The sequence below is a fragment of the Amblyomma americanum genome, chromosome 1 (genome assembly GCF_052857255.1).
Source record: "Amblyomma americanum isolate KBUSLIRL-KWMA chromosome 1, ASM5285725v1, whole genome shotgun sequence".
Taxonomy (NCBI): Eukaryota; Metazoa; Arthropoda; class Arachnida; order Ixodida; family Ixodidae; genus Amblyomma; species Amblyomma americanum.
The window spans coordinates 172,083,143-172,097,417 of record NC_135497.1 but is presented as its reverse complement, the minus strand read 5'-3'; positions in this window follow the sequence as shown (position 1 = coordinate 172,097,417).

Genomic DNA, 14,275 nt, shown 5'->3' with positions numbered 1-14,275 from the left:
ATCCATATTTATGCCGTTCTGCGTTCACGCCGTCGAATCTACGCGCGTCATGCGGGGACGTTGAAACGATAGATCACTTCATCCTCTACTACCGGCGGTTTGCACGGCAGAGGATTCAGTTTTTGGAAAATCCTCTCGCTCAATTAGGGCTGCTGTTTACTCTTCCCGTCCTCCTCTCCTTATATCTATGAAACCGGGACATTTTTGTGCTAACTTCTCGACGCCTGTTCTTTTCTCTCAAAATTATTTTCTTTCTGATTAATTCTTAAAATTTAGTTATTCTACTCGCACCGCTTTGTTTCCTTAATTTCCATTCCGATTTCCTCAAGCTCTCTCAAAATTCGTGGTTTTCTTTTTCACTCAGAGTCCTCTCAATTTATGAGCCGGGTGAGATAAACCTGGATGAGATTTTCCCTGTTCGAATCTGCACCAAACCCTGGACAATCCCCCATCGTGGGTATGTGCCATCGTATTTGAGGCAAAAACAACAACAGCAACACACATAGTAGAGTAAAAGAAAGGTATCACCGAGATTTGAACTTGGATCGCTGGATTCAGAGTCCAGAGTGCTAACCATGACTCCATGAGACCCCAAATTCCGACGCCGGGAGTCTAAAAAGAGAAAAGGAGCTCAACTAATAGCCAAGCACAATTATGTTACCCTCAGTCGGTTGTGCTTTGATGCAACGCACTAAAGAAAAAAAAAACGGGACGTGCGCGGCGTGCACACACAAGAGAGGATCGAGCAAAAGAAAGGACTCATCGAGATTTGAACTCGGATCGCTGGGTTCAGAGTCCAGAGGGCTGACCATTACACCATGAGACCCCAAACTCCGACGCCGGGAATCGAACCCGGGCCTCCTGGGAGAGGGCCAGGCATCTTAACTGGCTACTAGGCCACTTTTTTTTCTTTATTGCCTGACTTTGACATAAAAGCATAAAAATAACCGGAACGCACGCGAACATATATACACAGCGTTGGAACAGCCTAAATCCCACGAGGGGCAGGTATTGTCATGCTAAAACTCCTTGAGTACAGTCAAGGGAAACATGGTTGTAATTTCACCGTCTCCAGCCAAATCTTTACGCTTTCATAGAAATGCATGCATGTCGGTCTTGCATCCGAATCACAGTGATAACCGGCCATTCGAGAGCGCCATATACTGTGGAGGCACAGCAACATAACCTGTTCTAATGGGACATGATGCTGGTTATCCTAAAAGAACGTCTTCTTGGGCGAGTAGGTCACAATTCATCTTAGGTACTAGCGCGAACACACACACACACACACACACACACACACACACACACACACACACACACACACACACACACACACACACACACACACACACACACACACACACACACACACACACACACACACACACACACACACACACACACACACACACACACACACACACACACACACACACACACACACACACACACACACACACACACACACACACACACACACACACACACACACACACGCACGCACGCACTGGCACTGGCACGCAGACCACGGCTCCTGGGCTGAAGGGGTGGTCCTTGACTTGCCATCTGGGACGAGGCTCGTGCGAGGAAGGTCGTGCAGCAGCGTGTAGGGAGGGTCAGCGCCAAGCAGCCGCCGCCTCTTCGTGAGATTTGCGGCCAATGATGGTTCTTGCGAATCTTTTAACTGAGTCGTAGCCTAATTTCACCGATAATTTGTTTTAACCAAAAATCGGTGGGAAATAGTGGCTGTATTGATACGTGGTCAAAGGCGAGAACAACGCAAGAATGCCCCGGGCACAGCACACAGGCCGAGAGCACAGGGCCAGCACAGAGCACAGCACAGAGCACCCAAGCCCAGAACGTGCGCACCACCGAGACACTTCGTTCACTTCCCTTACGCTAACAATATCCGTTGCACGGCCCCCGGTCACAAAAACAGTCTCGGTGTACATTAGGGCGTGGCCAGCGGTGGCGAGAGGTAGGGCTTGAAACGAGAGACGTGGACAACGTCACGCTTAGCTGCACGGGAGGTGCTCTCCGGGAAGGCCGGGGCGATCTCGTAGGTGACAGCGGTAACCGGGCGGAGCCAAAAGGCATAACTCTGAACTGATACAACCCATCAGGTGTCACAAACGCGGTTTTCTCATGTTCCTGTTGTGGGATACACTGGTATCCCCTCCTCGTCCCCCGCGATCGTGACTTACACATGCGTGCTGGCACCCAGGAATGTGCAGAGAAGGCACCCCTGCGACTCTGCTCATTTCCGCCCCAGCACTGACGTGACGTCACGGCAGCGCGCTGCCTTCTGCGGAGAGGGTAGCATGCCTAAGCTTGACGGCAACGATTTGCTGCTAGGGAGGCAATGACCGAGGGGATAAAAGGGGGAACGCGCGGCGTGAAGGGGACTCTTGCTGCCGGACCTGACCTAAGTGCCCCAAGGACTCCTTTCGCTGGCCGCCGGCCCCCGAACACCAACACCGGTCGACGTGAACGACTTGGTGAGCTGCTGAACATCTATTTTACGGATAGAACATTCTTCCGCAGTGTCTTTACCTCGCGTTAGGATAATAAACTATTTCCTAGCGTGCCCTGCCGTTGCCTATTTCGTCCGGACCTGCCGTGGCTGCGACTCTGCGCCACAGGTCGGGGAAGCGTGTTGCGTACTTGAATAACGCTTGCGTGTAGCTGGTACGGAAGCTCGCCTTCCCGACCGGCTGGACGCAGAGTGACCCCATACTGCTCATCCACTGCTGTCTGCTAATAGCCGGAGCGATGATCTGTGGAGAAGAATTTGGCGCCGTAGAGGCAATCAAGGGCGTCGTCGATGCGCAGGAGGGGGTACACGTCCTTTTTGGTTATCTTGTTCAGGTGGCGACAGTCAACACAAAAACGCCATGAGCCATCCTTTTTCTTCACAAGGACGACTGGTGAGGTCCATGGGCTGTAGGAAGGTTCGATAATGTTCTTAGCAAGCATCTTCGTAACCTCGGCGGTAATGACCTGGCGCTTAGCGTGGGAGACTCGGTATGGTTAACGACGGATAGAAGAGGCAGCCTCGGTGTCGATGTGGTGCTTGGCAGAGAGAGCTTGCCCCGGCGGAATATTATTTAGATCCAAAATGCCCGAAAAAGATTCGAGAATGGCTCGAAGTTGAGCAGTTTTGGCGGGACACAGGTCGGAGGGCATCATGGTCGTGAAGGCGTCGGTAGAGAGAGAGGTAGGCTGGGGATGGGCTGCGGGATCTTGAGAAGGGGCGGTGTCGAATGTAGGGACTTGGCACAGTGCGAGGGGGGAAATCGTAGCAACGCAAATGCCGGACGAACTTGACGGACGAACTTGACGCAAATGCCGGACGGAAAAACTTGAGGAGAGAAGCCGAAGTTGAGGGATGGCAGAGACAGTGCGTTCGCCTTGACAGAGGTGATGGTACAGGGCAGAGCAACGTTGCGGGTCGGGAGGAGTCTGGTACTAGGAGCAACGGGGTAGTCGCCATCGGGAAAGGGGAGAGGAGGTGTCAGCAGTGCAACGAAGGAGGCGGTTTGAGACGGAGGGCGAGCATAGTCTGCATTGAACAGGCGGAGAGAGGGATCGACGTGCCCGGAACTGAGTTGTGGGAGCTCAAGTTGTAGAGCACCCTGAGAGCAGTCAATCCGAGCTGAATGGTCGGGGGTGAAATCCACGCCGAGAATGATGTCATGGGCGCAGGTGGACAAAACGGTGAACTGAACCGGGGTACTGTGGTAGGCAACATTGATGCGAGCAGTACATAGCCCGCCGACAGCAGGTGTGCCTCCATCCGCCACGCGCACACAGGACGTTGCAGGCGTGAGCATTTTGCGGAGACGACGGCGAAGGGCAGAACTCATCACAGATACGTGCGCACCGGTGCCAATGAGGGCGAGCACAGGAAAACCGTCGACTGTGACGTCGAGTAAGTTCGGTCGGGTGGTCAGTTGAGGATTTCTCGTGGGGGGCATTGATGAAGCGTCACCTCCAGGGGCTGCATCAGCTAGTTTTTCAAAGCGGAGCGGACGTAGGGGGCAGCTGCCGAAAGACGGGGCGGCTGCAGTGAGCGTGAGCGACGGCATTGGGGCGACGGAGAGCGGGAATTGCGGAAGGAGGGTTCAGACTAGTCGGGCTGTGAGCGGGGCGAGAAGCGGCGCTGAGGGTCAGGACGGTAGTTGGAGAAGCCAACGCGGGGAAGCGAAGACTAAGGGCTGCGGCAATCTCGAGAAATGTGTCCAACGCGGGAGCAGAGAAAGCAGATGGGTCTGTCTTCAGCCATGCACCATTCCGCCGGATTGCGGTAACGGGGCGTGGTGTAGTAGGTGGGGCAGAAAGCAGTGGAAGGAGGCTGGCGGACGGCTGGGTGGCCAATAAGACACACCAGCGAAAAAAGATCCATGTTTGCTAGTTCTTGCTTGACGACGGCCTCAATAAGCGACACGACGGGCAGCGTCGTATCAGGGACATGTGGTGGGGATATCACATATGCGAGGGCCTCCAGTTCACGTCGGACGATCCGCGTGACCGAATCGGTGACGGCAGGAGTGTCCGAGGGCGCGCGGGATGGAGATCGCCTGTGTTCACAAGAAGATGTGGCTGCGTTAGGAACACGGGAAAATGGTTGCGGAATGCGGCTGCCTTTCTCTTGCTCAAATCGACGGCACTCTTTAATAATGGAGTCAATAGTGGAACCGTCTTTGCAAACAAGCAGATGGAAAGCAACGTCTGCAATGCCTTTGAGCACGTGGCCCACCTTGTCTGTCTCACTCATGGCAGCGTCGACCTTGTGGCAAAGAGCCAAGATGTTCTGAATGTAGGCCACGTAGCTTTCTGTCGAAGATTGGGCTCGAGGCGCAAGCTGTTTTTTGGCGGTGAACTGCCGGTCATCAGGCCTACCAAATAGCGTCCTCAACTTCTCCTTAAAGGTGCCCCAGCTTGTTAGCTCGTCCTCGTGGGTTTCGTACCACACTCGTTCTGTGCCACTGAGGTAAAATATGACATTGGCGAGCATTAATTTAGGGTGCCACCTGTTATAGTTGCTGACGCGTTCGTAGAGGCTAAGCCAGTCTTCCACATCCGCGCCATCAGTGCCAGAAAAGGTGCCGGGTAGCGAGGAGGAGCCATGATCACGAAAGGAGCGGTAGTGGGGCTCCTCGACCCGCCGGGTGGTAGCCATGGTGGTAGACCCGGCCTGACGACCACTACGAAGCTGCGTGGTGTGCTCAGCGTAAAATCCGCACCTCCACCAAAGATGTTACGTGGTCCAAGGCGAGAACGACGCAAAAACGCCCCGGGCACAGCACACAGACCGAGAGCACAGGGCCAGCGCAGAGCACAGAGCACCAAAGCCCAGAACACGCGCACCACGGAGACACTTCGTTCACTTCCTCTTCACTAACAATATCCGTTGGAGTATGAAATACTGAGCAGTTCACTTTTTGATTTGTCTTGTATTTCTCTCAACACCGTGCGGTTTTAAATTGGGGAAAAATACGTATGTATTCTCCTCTCGTACGCGGTTGGCAGACAAGCTACCACCTCACACCGTGATCGCGAGCGCGAAATCGCGAAATCCGATCGCTGTGGACCGTGCCCTCGGAAGCAGAGGAATGCGAGAATCTGCTGACACAAGCGGCATTTATTGCTACAGAAACAAAAGACACCAACTAGCAGCAAAAAAAAAAACGGTTGTTCTTCTAAAATGCTACGCTAGAGTCAAGAACCTACGAGCCACCGTAGTGTCTGGCGAATGTTCTCTCGGCTGGGCGATGCCGTTGCTGCAATGCTCGACGGAGCGAACTCGTGAGATTCGCTCCACGAACCTACATTCAGCTGGCGAAGAGCGGGACCGCGCGTGGTCGGTCCTCCGCGCACTTGAAGACACCCGAGACCAAAACCAGATATCACTTTTTTCCTGTGCCAGCGTGGCGCTCGCTACGTGGGCAGAGGCGATGCTCTTCCTTGCTAGCCAGCGCAGCCGTAGCTAAGTAAAGAAGGACGGGGCTTGTTGTAGGAAGGGGTTGCTGAAAAGCTCAATTGCATGGGATGGGCGTCTGCAGAGTCCCCACATCTCAAACACCCACTTTCGCCAGCATTTCAGTGTCTATACCAAATTCAAGAAAGGCACAAAGAATATAGTCGATGCTTCACGGCATACCCTCTGGTCAGCAATCATTGTTGATGAAGTTCGTTGAACACTGACCATGCTCAAAAAAGAATGGCGTTTCGAGACTGCTGCCTTGTTCACAGTGAGGAAATCGGCGGACGCGTCCGGATTTTTGTAGCCCTTGGAAGCGCTTTAAGTGACTTGGCATAAATCGCATGCAAGGTGCCATTGTTCCTCTTAAGCGTGTTAGGCATTGCCTGTAACAAGAGGGACTCGAGGTTCTTCCGGGATAATACGTTCTTTCGAGGTCACTGTCTTCCTCCCTGTTAATCTTGTGGCTACTGTTCTGAGCACACTCGGCGATTGCGTTCGTTGTTATTTTTTGTTTCGCACGCCGTTCCGGTGTTCTCTCAGGCGTCTCGTGAAATAGTTTGTTTTGTCTTACGCTGATGAACAACCGACGCTGTCAGTTTCGCAAACGACGCCAGGAAACTTGCCACGGTGGAGCTGGCCTTTCAGGTGAACACGCTCCTCCCGTATGTTGCTTGCTGTGACATGCGCAATACTTACACTATGCTTGCGGAAAATACGCGCAAGCACCTGGCTTGTTCCTGTTACATAGGATAACAGAGGCTCGTTTAGTTTTTGTTCTTTCATTACTTCTACTTTTATCGGAAGCAGGATGCTTCGAGAATGCGGAGGAGGAGGTGGAGGAGGATCCAAGAGGTGCTAGTCGCCATCGCCAAAGCGTCCACAGAAGCTACTGGAGTCGTGGGCTGAGGACCTCGTCCACAATCCGCTCCGGTGTTCTTTTATATAATAAAGTTTTAATCATCTCTCTCTCTCTCCCTCTCCGGATGAATAAAAGGGGATAGCCAACCCGTATGCATCCGCCGGTTGCCTCACTGTGAAGAAGGCAGCCGTAGCTCTCCCGAAACGTCGTTCTTTTTTCACCATGGTCAATCATCAGTGAACTACCGACAAAGAAGGAGAGTCGACCAGAATTTTAACGAAACTCAGACAGGGGCATCGTAGACTTGGCATCATGGTCTAATAATCTTGCCGTAGTCCAAAAAAAGTTTTTCTTTTTAGGCTTGTGACACAAAGCCTTTTAAACATATCGTAAGATTTCGCTGCTACATTGTTTTTTAGATGTTCCTGTATGTTTAGCCGCATTACAACGTAATTGTACAATATACTCTTACATTACATATGTGGAATTACGATCCAAAATTTATCACGGGGGCGCACGTGCTCGACCGGCTAGAAGAAGAAAAGTAGCGGAAACAAAAGAAGCACAGAGGTCTTATGCTAGAATGTGAATTCACAGCTTTTTTATTTCCGTTTTTATCACCTTTTTTAATCTAGATTCGAGCCTTCCGCACAAAATTATCCAATTAATCCACTCCTTACCCATGTGTGCGTTTGTATCAGCAATGCACCCTGGCCAATACCCCGCCGTGGGTACGTGCCATTCAGCCCTGAGGACATCATCATCATCATCCTCGCAGAGGTCACGCTAATGGCCTCTTAGGCGCCCGCTTTACGAGGCCTCGTTTTTGTTTCCGCGCCACTGTGGACTCTTAAACCGTGTCAGGGCTGGACGCCTCCACCGTACTGGCCCTTTTCCACACCTTCAGGGAACTCTCAGGAGGATCTACTCATCTGATCGAAAGCCGTGGTCGCCTCTGGAGCAATGCATCATAGATCTGCAGTCGAGACTCCCTGGCCCGCACTTCTCAGTAACTGCCTTGACCTTCCAGACGCTTCCATGCACACCTGGTAAATTCCACTCAGTAAGTGACCAGACGCTCAAGAACTTGCTGGTAAGCTGGTGCAGTTGAAATCTAGCGCGCATAGGAAAAAACAAGCGTTTCAGTAGCGTCGAAAACGCCAGTTATATTACTGATGAAAAGACGAGCGGCTGACGGCACTGCGATGAATGCAGGAGGTCCGGAATTCCCGAAAAAGACGGCATTGAAGCCGGAAGAAATGCTTATTGTTCGATCTCTGCAACAACTTCAGATTAATGAACTGGACTGGCAGCAAAGAGACAGAACAAAGAGGCGGCGACATGCTTCAGCGACGAAAGAAGGCTGCTCTGAAGAAGCGGGCACTTCTCGTACAGCTCAAGAAATGTCAATGGAAGATGGCACTGGATCGAGAAAGAAGGCGAAGAGAACGCCGAGGGGAGTCAAAAGGTCGTCGTCCATGGACACGAATGTGATCCTTTCTAAGGCGAAGAAGGTCACCGAGGAAAACACTGCCCCTGATGCTAAATCAAATCCCCTTCCCGCCTATGGAAGGAAGCCGTAGTCATGAAGCCCGGTGGCCAGGAAGGTGACCTGGACCAAGCACTCCTCTTGCAGTCACCGGAAGAAGTAAAAGGATAAAGGACAGCTGGGCGACCAGCGACCCAGAAGGCCCTTCTAGCATTAGGAGCTCAACATGTGTCGTCGGATGTCACAGACTGAGGTGTAGTGATGCAACTTTTTGGTGCTTTAATCGCAGAAGTAACAGCTTGCACGTCCGAATGTCTTGTGAAAAAATTTTTTCACATTTTTTTGTTTCAGCACGACAGGGAATAAATGATTATGAAGCAGCCCTTCTTCCGAGTATCAAAATTTCTCAAAATTTTGGAAATCTTAAAAATTTCAAACGTCATTCTAGCGTTTCTTGCTGGTAGGTGCGTGCATATGGCATCTAGAGTTACAAATTCGCGTTTTATATTGTGTTTCAGCTGCTTCTATACGACTCTGAAACCCCAGGACGTGAACGAAAAACGTCGCAACAGTCTTATGTGAACTAATCTGTGCCACATATAGGTTAATGTACTCTGTGACATTTTGACGCTCTCCATAAAAACAAATCTCTCAGCATTATTCTGGACGCGCTCGAGCATGTCACATAACTAAGCAAACTGGGGGTCCCATACAGGGCAGGCATATTCAAAAATTGGTTGTATGTAAGCGAAATACAGGAGTTGTTTGACATTGGACTGCGCTTTATTAAAATTTCATTAAAAAATTAAGCATTCAGCAGGCTTTGGATGTAATATACTCAACTTGCCTCGTCCACGTTACGTTAGATGTAAAATAAACACAGATATACTTATATTCAAGTACTTTTTGCAAGGCAACATTAGGTAATGAGTAACTTGTTTGTAAAGGGGAACGCTTTCGAGTGAAAGAGATAAATTGGCATTTTGTAGCGTTCAAAGATATTTGCCATTTTGAGCACCAGCAGTGGATGGAATCCAAGTTTCGCTGAAGTTTTAACGCATCAGATGAACTTTCCACAGCATTGCGAACGACACAGTCGTCAGCATATAGCCGAGCTTTGCAGGTAAGATCCAAAATAATATAATTGATTTAAATAAGAAAAAGAAGCGGTCCAAGAACAGACCACTGCAGTACACCTGAGGAAACATTTACATAATCTCAGTGTGAACCATTAATCAAAACACACTGCATGCGGCGCTGAAGATACGAATGAAGCCAATCGAGGACAGTGGGGTGCGGACCAAGACAACTTAACTTATGCAATAATAGTGAAATGAAGTACAGAGTCAAAGGCTTTCTTAAAATCTAGAAATACGCAGTCTATTTGAGAGCCACGGTCGAAGGAAGAAAACAAATCATTACTAAACTCAAGCAACTGAGTAGTACAGGAAATACCTGACCTAAATCCATGCTGAACATTTTTAAAGTTATTTGCAAGATGTCCTAGTTGAAAATCGGGTCTCAGCAGTCGACAAAGTTATGTTCGATGGTCTAAGGATATTTTGCACAGTATGCAGTTGACGGTCCATGGTACGAAAATGCCTTTATCGGTTAGCCATGTTTTCACCGGAAGGGTACCAGAATGAAGTTTAAAGAAAAAGGATTTGATGGTCGGTCTTACCGGCATCTTCTTAACTCGATTAGCACACTTTTGCCTGGGCCTCCGCAGTAAAAGGATCGGTATAAGTGTGCAGGTATAAAGATATCTAGCAAATCCTTGTACAATTTTTTCTTGGGTACAACACTCAGATACCCTGTCGAAAAATGAGCGCTCAAAGTGCGAAAGGCAGCCACAACTTCACGTAAAAAAACCTGTTACAGCACGATTCGTGGCTAGGAAACTGGACGCAACAAATTCTGGTAACACATTGCCTAAGCGCACCTGCAACATTGCGCGCAACAAAGGGTTGGTTTGATCACGTACAAACAAAAATCTTGAGTCAACTTGTTTCAGAAACAAATTAGAAAGTCCAAGCCCCCCCCCCCCCCCCCCCCCCCCCTTTTGACCGGAAGGAACAGATTAGCTCGACTTGTTCGCTCCCAATTTTAGCTCCAAATAAAAAAATAGGCAGTGGCTTAGCTCTGGTTAAGCCTGGATATACAAGCGAAAAGCTTGTAACAGCGAGTATTGGGATTTTCCTCTTCTTACTCTCTTGTTTCCTCTTCTTCACTCGCTTGGCTGCTACTGGCTGAAGATGCGGCGAAGACACACTTTTCGGCTTCTTTCCGACGTCGTTTAGCAAGGCGTACTTCCCGTTGTTCAGGCGTTTCGGCTGCACGTTCAGCCTTGCTTTATCATTTTTTTTCGCTTTTGTGCAGCCAACTCCCAAGCGAGTACTTCTGGATCGGACGAATTTAGTTTCTCTGCTTTTCTGCGTAGTTTAGCAGCAGCCGCACTCTCCTTCCCTTCGATGTCGAGTGCGCACGCCTATTCAATGGCAAGCGCATTATATAGCCTCCTTGCGCATGCACATGACGCACATGTGCAGTGGCGCTGCCGAAAGGTCAGGCGACGGCTGCGGCAGCGGCGAGGAGCGACCACCTGCGCGGCGCGTGACGTCTCTCGTTTTCGCGGATGCGCATAACTCACCAGTTCGGCTCACACGAAGCTCGACTCTGACCCGCGTTGTGAAGCTTTTCCGCTTCAATATCTTTTTCTTCCTTTTTATTGTAGCGGAAGCTACAATAGGCTACCAGTCGAGCATTCGCGGTACAATGCGAGACGCTAGTTGTGCTCATGCGCCATTACATGGCAACCGGGGAGGAGTGGGTGCGCCGCGCCTTTCCTCAAAACGTCACTCGTGCTCCGATATACGCCGGCTCGCGCGAAGCGCGCTGCTGACTAGTGTAGTGAAGCTTTTCGCTTCAAAACAGCAAACACTCTATGCAGCTTCTGCACGTTTTTTTTTGGGTAATGAGCAAGAACTGCAACAAATACCAAATCCTGGCTATTAAAAATACATTGCACACACTTGCGCGCGCGAGAACAGAAAGGTCACGTCCTTTCCATCCATCCGCTTTTTTCCTTGCACCTCTGCGTTATCTCACCCCACAAATTTGTACTGTTCTTAAAGTGCTCCAAGGGTACCCCCAATTACTTCGCAGGGGAGGTCGTCGTTCATTGCATGTTAGCAAACACTGCAGGTGTGCTCTCCCAATCACTGTGCCAAAATCCAAAGCACTTATCCCAGTTAATTTCGCACCCGGTCCTTTTGCAATAGTCCCCCGCCACTTTCATAGCTTCTTTAACGCTTTTTCTTGGTCCGCGCAAAAAAAAAACAGCGGTATCATCAGCGTAAGCAAGCACTTTTACTTGCACCGACTGAAGAGTGAAACCGCAAATCCATCACTGTGTAACAGCGATAACAGAAAAGGCTCAAGGTAGATCGCTAAGAGCAGAGGCGAGAACGGGCAACCCGCTGCCCGGGTAACAGACAGGCAGGGGTTCAGTAAGCTGTTTGGTCTTAATACGCGTAACGCCGTTTTCGCACGCCATCTGTACACCTTGTAATATCACAGAGCCGATGTTGGCATGTTCTAGATTGGCGAAAAGAATTTCGTGTGACACGCGATAAAAGGCCTTTGCAAGGTCAAGCTGCATCATGGCAACTCGGCCCACAAAGGCATCGCCACATTCAAGAACAGTTCTAGCAATGTGCACATTTGTTCCAATGGTGCGACCTTTATTAACTCACGTTTGGTGCGGCCCTACAAGGTCCTTTATAACCTTTTGCAGTCTATTGGCAAGAATCTTCATAAACACTTTATAGTCAACGTTGGTGAGGCTTATCGGCCAATAAGCCCCAATGGACAGCAGTTTAGCCTGGTTCTCACTTTTGGGTACTAAAACCACGTGTGCTGTTTTAGGTGACGGTGGCATTCTCTTTGTTTCATACAATTCGGTGAAGACGCAGTGGATAGCTTGGGTGAGTTCTGCTTTTAAACTGTTATAAATATCACTGCCTAGGCCATCAGGACCAGGAGATTTTCGGCACTCAGCTCTTCAATTGCTCTTCCAACTTCGCTTACGCTGACTGGTACCTCCAGCCCTTGATTTATTTCGTCTCCAAGCTTTGGCATACGAGGCAAGAACATATTTGTCAAACCCTCTTCAAGCCGACGTCGCCCAAACAATTCCCGATACTGCTCACCAAAAGCTAACTGAATCACATTGCTATCATTCGTTACCTCGTTTCCGTACCTCTCCCCGCAGGGGGGCGTCTGCAGCTTGCAGGCGTTGGTGAGTGGTGACACCACGGGTTACCGAGCATCCGCAGGGACATCACCGCAGGGGGATGAGGGTGAACAGCACATCACCACGGACCCGAGCACCCGCGCTTCGCCGTGCGTGGCATCGCCGTGACCGGGGAAAAGGGGTACTGGTGGTTGAGCCGAGGCCGAGCGTTTGGACCTTTAAGTCCCCTCAGCGGAGGCAACCCACCACTTTGGCTCCAGCTTCCTGTAGACGGCACTTCCGGCCTGACCCGACCGGGGGAAATCGGCAGTCGCCTTTTCCTATCCTCCCCTCTATCTTTAACTTTGCTACCCTTTCTCACAACTATTCTGTCTCCTACTCACTTCTTCATTTTTCCTTCTTTCCTGGCGGCGAGGGTTACCCTTGTGTGGCCAACCAGTCTGAGTTGCGTCATATTTGGTTATAGTTAAGGTGTACAGCTGGCGTGGGCAGGCCTTCCTTGCAAGTTCCTGTCCCGTCCCCTAGTTGGGCTTCATGGTGGGTGGCTGGCACCATGACCGAAAAACATAATTTTTTATGGCTTCCCGACTTTCAGAACCTGACCGCTCTCTGAAAAGAGGGCGGAACGAAGCAGACCATTTTTTATCAGAAAAGAAACCTACATTCTCAAAGTTCCATGTCATACACAGTCAACGTGAAGAAAAGCAAGCTCGTATAATATCCCCATTTTCTCGTGTCCAAGTGCTTAACCGATACCTTGGGCCTCGGCTACAAGGTCTCAAAAAGGGCCAGCGGTGACTTACTGCTTCAATCCCATGACAGCACCCAGTGTTCCAAACTCTCAAACACTGCGTCTATGGAGGACATCTCTGTCTCCGTGACCCCCCCCCCTAATCGATCTCTCAACACAGTCCGAGGCGTAATCTCTGAAACTGACATTATCCATCTGACAGACGCCGAAATGCCTCAAGGACTATCTGAACGAAATGTAATTGACGTTCATAGAATCAAAATCCGCAAGGACAACAAGGAAATAGATACCAAACAAATGGTCCTTACATTTAACACCAGCACCTTGCCCGAAACTATCGAAGTTGGATATCTGAAGGTCAACGTGAGACAGTACATACCAAATCCCCGCCGATGTGTCAATTGTCAGAAGTTTGGCTACGGCTCAAAAAGTTGCCGCGGCCGAAAAATTTGCGCGAAATGCGCTTCGAAGGACCCCCATTCTGAGGAATGTGACGCAGCACTACGCTGCGCAAACTGCGAAGGAGACCACGTTGCGTACTCCAGGGCGTGTCCGTCCGGGAAAAAGGAAAAGAAAATAATCAGCATAAAGACGAAAGAAAATATTTCATTTAAAGAAGTGAGGAGGCGATTTGCCCTCACCAATACATTCCCTTCACAGCGAAACCCAACTTCGCTGATGTGGTGCGCAGGGGCGTAGCACAACACATCACTCCGGTGCCTGCCAAGGCCGCTTCTACCGAGGCGATGGCAGGGCCATCCACGCCCCAGGCAGGGACAGCGAAGGCTTCTCTGCCACCCTCAAAGCAGGGAGCACCGGTCCATGTGTCGCCATCCCGCAGGACTCTCCCCACCCCCCACCCCCCCTCAGGGGAGGCCTGAAAGTAACACAACCGCGGCCTCTCCGCGGTCCTCCAGCACCGCTGGTGAGGT